Raw genomic sequence first — 7,659 nt, 5'->3', positions numbered from 1 at the left:
GACCCTTTTGTCCAATCTCTTCGCAATTAGATACCCATATTTCCTCCTTTTGAATCAGAAAGTTTGTTCATACTATATATCTTTCTTTCTTTTTGACAAAAACATACTATATATCTTTCGTTTTGTAATCTTAGAAATTTCTATTTTACATTCATTTAACTTCTTTTTAATGTTTCATCGGACACTCTTAAATTACTAATTTGTTGATTTGTTAACAGTATTTAATTATGCTATTCTGAATAAGTTAAATTATCAATTTGTAGGTTAAGTTCATTTTTTCCTTGAAAATATATTGAATACGTAAATATACATAATATGTTTATATTTAGAATATGTACCTCATTTATATAAAAGAAAAAAATAGTAGAGGTGGCATTTACAAATATACCATCTTGTTCATTTGAAATGTAAAACTTTTTTTTGTGTAACACATTGAAATGTAAAACTTATTCAGTAAAAACTGATATACAATCAAATGCATTGTTTATACCCTTGTGTATAAAATCAATATTCTCGAAATTATTAAATATAAACTATTTATCATCATACTTATCACTGTAAGAAAACAAATGTAAAACTTATTCAGTAAAAACTGATATACAATCAAATGCATTGTTTATACCCTTGTGTATAAAATCAATATTCTCGAAATTATTAAATATAAACTATTTATCATCATACTTATCACTGTAAGAAAACACGGGATTTCCCGACGTTAAGTCACAATGGATTCATGACGGAGACCAAAATTTTGATTTCCATCAGGAATCCTTCAAAACATTTTAAAATGTTTTAAAATATTCAAAACCATCAAATTTTTTAAAAACATTCTATATAAGTTTTGAATTTGTGACTTATTTGTTTAATTTGTTAGATTAAGGAATCTATATTTTTTATTTAAAAATTATAAAATATTAATGTTTTTGGTATATTTTGTTATATAAAATTAATTTTTAAATTTTTAAAAAAATTGGAAACCTTTTTATTTATTTTTGGTTAGTTTTTAAAAATTCTTGATGAACTCCCGACGACCAATTCCTAGAAAATTTTGATAAATCTACGACAGTTTGTTTCTAACGAAAGATATCCGGCGACATGTTTTTATTGAAAATGGTCATTTTTTATGGATTCCCGATAAAAATGCCGCTTGGAAATGAGATGCTTTCTTGTAGTGAATGGTTGTATCAAAATTCAAACGAGACCATTTCTTCTTCTTTTCAAATCTTCAGAATTTTCCATTGTTGGTGGATTTTTTTTTTTTTTTTTTGACAGCAAACAATTCACAGACTCATATTGACTCTGTAAACCAAATTGGTAACTCTGCATCCATGTGTACGACGAAAGACAGTTGATGCCGGGTACTGCGTGCTAAGCTATCCGCCTTTTGATTCGCCGTTCTTGGTACATGAACAATCTCTGAGTTGTGGAAGCTTCTTCTCAAAAACTTGATATCCTCCAAGTAGGTTCCAAATGCAGGCCATTCCTCGGGTTCCGAAACCATCTTCACCAACTGAGAACAATCTGTTGCAAACGTAACCTGAAATTGTCGTAAATTCCTCATACATTCCATTGCCCATATCAAAGCCTCCACCTCCGAGTGAAGAGGTGATAGGCATGCACGTACATTTCGTGCCCCTAACAAACCATCAAAGCCTGGTAAAGTACTAAACCATCCTTGCCCTGAAAACGCAGCCTTATCTTTCCAGGATCCATCGATAAAACACCATCGTCCTATATTCGTTTGAATGGAACTATTCTGTATATCCAGTGCCACTTGCTGATTCTTTAAAACCTGAGCCTCTGCCCAAAGGGTTGATTCCAATTCAGCCAGCTTGAGTGTGTCCCTCGGATCAACGTCAATATTGCTAAACACCTTATTATTCCTACCTTTCCAAATATACCATAGGATCCATGCAAACTGATGGTCTTCAATCTTTGGATTAACTCTCCAAAAAAGATGGTCCATATTTGCAAAGAAAGAATCTAGAGGAAAAATATTCGGGTTCGATGGTATCTTAGATAAGGCCCACACCTGTCGTGCTGGAGGACAGTCAAAAAACACGTGGTTAATTGATTCCTCCTGATCACCACAACGTGAACAAAAGATATCTCCTTGTATTCCTCTGGCATTTAGATTCTTCATAACTGCTATACAACCTGAAAGTAGCTGCCATAAGAAATGTCTTATTTTTGGAGGACATTTCAATTTCCAACAGTAGGCTTTAAGGACATCCACTGTAGGTCCATAAAATTCCGGTGGTTTTTCCTTATCTGGATAGACACGTTCCACTTCGTACCCAGATTGGACCGTATATTTTCCATTGTTAGTAAAATGCCATCCAATCCTATCATCCATCTGATTTTTACTCAAGGGAATGCTTGTAATGATCTTAATATCCTCCGGGGCAACCAAGGTTCTTATAGCCGTTAGATTCCATGTACGGGATTCCAGATGGATAAGGGAATCCACAGTAAGATCCGGGTAACAGTGATGAGGGTTTTTATTTGCTGGTCTCGGGCGAGTGGATGGGAGCCAGGGGTCATTCCATACAGATATAGATGCCCCTGTTCCCACCCGTTTAATTAGTCCTTTACAAACCAGAGATCTAGCAGAAGTAATACTCCTCCAGCCATACGACAGGGAGTAAGAGCGGATCGGTTCCAGGGGTGAAGCATTCCTGTAGTACCGTCCTTTAAAAACTCGAGAAAATAGAGTATTCGGTTTCTCGATTAATCGCCACAATTGCTTACCAAGCATTGCCGTATTAAAATCAGTGAGATCCTTAAACCCAAGGCCCCCATTATCTTTATGAACACATAATTTATCCCATGATTTCCAATGCATACCTTTCGTGCCTCCACCTGGGCTCCACCAGAACTGAGCTACGGCACTAGTGAGCTTTTTCACAGTGGTCTTTGGTAATCGATATACAGACATCACATGATTGGGTAAAGCCGTAACCACTGATTTTATGATCACCTCTTTTCCTCCTTTCGTGAAAAATCGAAAAGTCCATCCATTAACTCTATTATTCAATCTTTCTTGTACAAAACCAAACACTTGTACCTTAGATCCTCCAAGACTCTCCGGTAACCCTAAATATGATCCCATTCCTCCTATATTTTGAATTCCCAAAATATCTCTCAGCTCTTGTCGACAAGATTCTTCAATCCTATGTCCAAATTGAATTGAAGATTTCTGAAAATTGATTTGTTGCCCTGAAACCGTCTCATACTCCTTAAGAATCCTAAGAATAGTCTGACATTCTTCCTTTTTTGCCTTACAAAAGAAAAGACTATCATCCGCAAATAATAAATGGGAAATTGCTGGGCATGCTCTTGCTACCTTTAGACCCGTTAACTGTTTCAAGCGTTCCGCCTTTTTTATGTTCGCAATGAGTGCCTCCGTACACATAATGAAAAGGTAAGGAGATAAAGGGTCCCCTTGACGTAATCCCCGCTGGGGAATTATCAATCCTCGCGGCTGTCCATTAATAAGAACCCTGTATTGAACCGAAGATATACATTCTTTCATTAATTTAATCCATTGAGGATCAAAACCCATCTTGTGAAGAAGAGCCTCAATAAAACTCCATTCTATCCGGTCATATGCCTTGCTCATATCTGTTTTGATCGCCATAAATTTATTCTGACAAGACTTATTAGTCCTTAGTCCATGAAACATTTCCTGCGCTATAAGAATGTTGTCCGATATTAATCTTCCTGCCACAAAAGCCGATTGAGTTTCCGATATTAGCCGTGGAAGACAAATCTTCAGTCGTTGACACAAAACTTTCGAAATGATTTTGTAACCAACATTACATAAACTTATCGGCCTTAGTTCCGTCATCCTTGTAGGTCTTTCCGTCTTCGGGATCATACAAATATTGGTTATGTTTAAACGTGAATCCAGATCACCTGTAACCAAAAAATTATTTACCAACTCAACCACATCCTTCTTAATAATATGCCAGGAATGCTGGAAAAAAAGGGCTGTCATCCCATCCGGTCCTGGCGCTTTTTCAGGATGCATCATGAATAACGCCTGTCGAACCTCTTCTTCCGTTGCCGTACGCATTAATATTTGATTCATCTGTGGAGAAATGGATGGAACAATCTCATCCAAAAAACTATCAAATTCCATTGGATTAGTCGTGGCAAACAAACCCTCAAAATAATCAACTGCTACCTTTTCAACTCCACTATCACCCGTAATCCAATTACCCAATTCATCATGTAGTCCTACTATTTTATTACGAATCCGGCGTTGTTTTGTCAGCGCATGATAGAATTTAGTATTAAGATCTCCTGATGAATACCACATATTTCTACTTTTCTGATGCCAATATTCCTCTTCATCCTTGTAAGCCTCTTGTAATTTTCGAGAAACCTCAAGAATCTCCTCTTGTGATCTATCATTATCCGTCTGTACTTCTTCCAACACCTGTTGCAGATCCTTAATTTTATCCTTTCCATATGGTTGATTGTCCTTGCGCCAAGAAGATATTTCGTGGCGGCAGTTGCTAATTTTCGTAACAAAATCCTCTTCCCGTCCTTCTTGATTCTCTGTCCAACCTGACATTATTGATTCCATCAGACCCTCTTGACCAATCCACCTCTTATCGAACCTAAATTGTCCCCTTTTTCGTCTGTTAATTTTATCATCCAAAAAAGCCACCACTGGACGATGGTCTGATCCCACCAACCTCAAATATTCCGTATGAGAATATGGAAAAAGTGTATGCCATTCCTCATTCGCTAAAGCACGATCCAGCCTACATCGAACCGTCACTGCACCTTTTCCTTTACCTCTTCTCCCTTGCCAAGACATAGTATTTCCACGAGCCGGAAATTCTAATAATCCACTATTCCTGATCATATTATTAAAAGATATAAAAGACGTTGGACATCTCAGAGCCCCTCCATCTTTCTCATGATTCCCGGTAATTTCATTTAAATCTCCTATAATAAACCAGGGATCCGATCGTGATATTCCATATCGAGTCAACCTCTCCCAAACCTGATCCCTCAATTTTGGGACCGGATCACCGTAAACAAAAGTAAGGAAAACTTGTTTCCCCTTTACTATTGCCTCAATATCTATCATTCTGTTGCTAGAATATAGAATCTTGACCTGATGCTCATTATTGTAGAAAAGAGCTAAACCCCCACTTCTCCCAGATGGATCCACGGTAATCAGACTATCATAACCAAAATGTGATTGAACACCTTGTACGAATTCAACGTCCTGTTTTGTTTCAGATAAAAAAAGAAATTCCGGTTTATGTTTATGCCATATTTCTCGAAGGTAACTAATGGTCCAATGACTTCCAAGTCCTCGACAATTCCAACTTAATATATTCTTATATAAAAGATATCGGATTGCTCCGTCGAGCTTGAATACTTTGGCTTAAAGATGCCTATAAAAAAACTACTACCCACGTCCCGCTTCCATTTTGTTAATCCAGAATTCAAAAACTTAACCAGCTGAATAAATAGGTCCCGCCAACGTAATTTCTCCATTGTATAATAGCCTTGAAGTCTAATATTCCATCCTCGTATCCTAATTACAAACTCCCATAAACTCTTCCATATTCTTATTGCTAAGAACATCATTAAAAAATTCTGTAGCCAGCATCCCATTAAATCCCATACACACCGAGAACACCAAAAATAATAATAACATTGAGAAACTTCATCACAAGATCCGCTGGATCTATCCTGATATATTTTTGTATCAATAAAAATTATTAAAAACTTCAAATAAAGTAATACTCCAGACGCAATTACACCATTGCAAATACTTTTGTTCCCCAATGCTTTATAACCGCAGCCTGAAATTTGATCTAAGTAAGCTCATCTATGCCGTAGGCATATCCATGTTTTTCGCTGCCTTCCCCTTACTAATACAGTCTATCAGTCCCGAGGCTTTAAACCTCTCGTAATCCCTAATCACCTGTAACTTCACTACCATAAAACCATTTTCTAGACAAAAACCCCCACATTGTACCAGCCAATATGTTCCACCAGTCGCCATATCCATCCTCGCACATCCCATCGCCATAATCTTAAAAGCCGCCCCCACGACTTGCCAAATTTCTCGTGTTCCTTATGCCGTGAGGGGAACTTCCAAACGTCCCCTTTCCTATCCAACCTCACGACCTCTCTGTTCCATTCCCATTTAAAACATGGAACATGCCTGCAACAAGGCCAAACACAGTTATACTTGATCAGGATACGAGATAATGGTTCCCAGCCGAGCCATCTTTCTTCAACACAAAGTGACCTTAAAATAAAATTCCTAACCACACACTGAGACCCAAGTCTTCCGCCAAAAGATCCATATGTTCCAACAGAGACAAATCTTATAAATAAAAATACGTAATACCACATATCCCACAACCAAATTGTATTCCATTGCTTAACCATTAATGAAAGCTTGACCAAAAAACATAAAAAAAGAAAAAACCATTGCAATCTCAAAAGCCTTAACTAGTTTTAATAACATAAAAATGCTCATAGAGCTTATTTTAGAAATCCAAATGCCGATACCAAAAGCCAAGCCCCGCTTGCTCGATTCCAAGCAGACGTTTTGTATAATAACTTAAGGTTTAGGGAGTCCCGGCTTCGGGTTTGACGTGCCCTTAGCTTCAGTTTGCTTACTGTTTTCCCCCAGACGCATTCCTAATTTGACTCCAGTTCGCTTACGTGGAGAAGCCAGTGCGCTAGCCATCCTCATCTTTGTACTAACTGCAGTCCCAGCCGCTGGCTTAAAAAGCCTTTTGCGTGTTCCCTGTTTCTTTGCCATTTCTTCTTCAGTCGTGACCTTATCATCCTCAGCAGTAACCAGAACCCCATCCTCTTGAATTTCTTCTTCACCTGCCCTTTCCAGCTCTCTCATAGCTTCCTCCACCTCTCCTTCTGAGCACTCCTGTAGATCATCTACAGCATCCATATCAATCCCATTTGCAAGAAAAACTTCCCTTATCTCATCCATATCCATGATCTTATCTCCATTGAGAGTGGAAGTATCTCCGACCAGACCCTGAATCACTTGTAACCCACTTTCTGTATCCATGGGGTCCGAAATGGCCTCTATTCCAATCGCTTGAGTCTTGGCTAGCTCCTCTTGAAAATTCTGTGAGGGTAGTTGTGGAATGGAAACCTCGACAGCCTTAATCTCACCCTCCTCTGGAGCCTCCACAGCCTTACTCTCCTGAGCCTTTGTACTTGATCCTCGCTGTAACTGTTGATCTCCTATCAGTCCTGAAGCACCCCGAGAACGTCCCTCTTGGGCAGCCATTCTTGAATCCTCTCTACGTGGCATTCGCTGTCGATAAACCTCGCCATCCCCCCTGTGGCCTCCACGGTGGTTGGACGATCCCTTGTTTCCTTTCTCTGCCGCTCGCACCCACTTAAAGTCAGCCTCCTCGCCCATTTTGCCTTTTCCCTTCCCAAAATAGTCCCTGCCCTCTCTTTCCTTCTGCTGATAGCCGGTGTTCCCATTAATGACAACCCCTTTATAACTCCGAGCCCTGTCGTCATGTTTCCCTCCGTCTTGCCAACCCCCGTTACCTTCTCTAGTTTCCATCCTCTTCTCTGGACTCATCTTCACCTCCGGCTTTGCAAGAGGGCATTTATCTTCTGTGTGACACAGAC

This window comes from Brassica napus, chromosome A5 (assembly GCF_020379485.1).
Source record: "Brassica napus cultivar Da-Ae chromosome A5, Da-Ae, whole genome shotgun sequence".
Taxonomy (NCBI): Eukaryota; Viridiplantae; Streptophyta; class Magnoliopsida; order Brassicales; family Brassicaceae; genus Brassica; species Brassica napus.
This window is presented reverse-complemented; position numbering follows the sequence as displayed.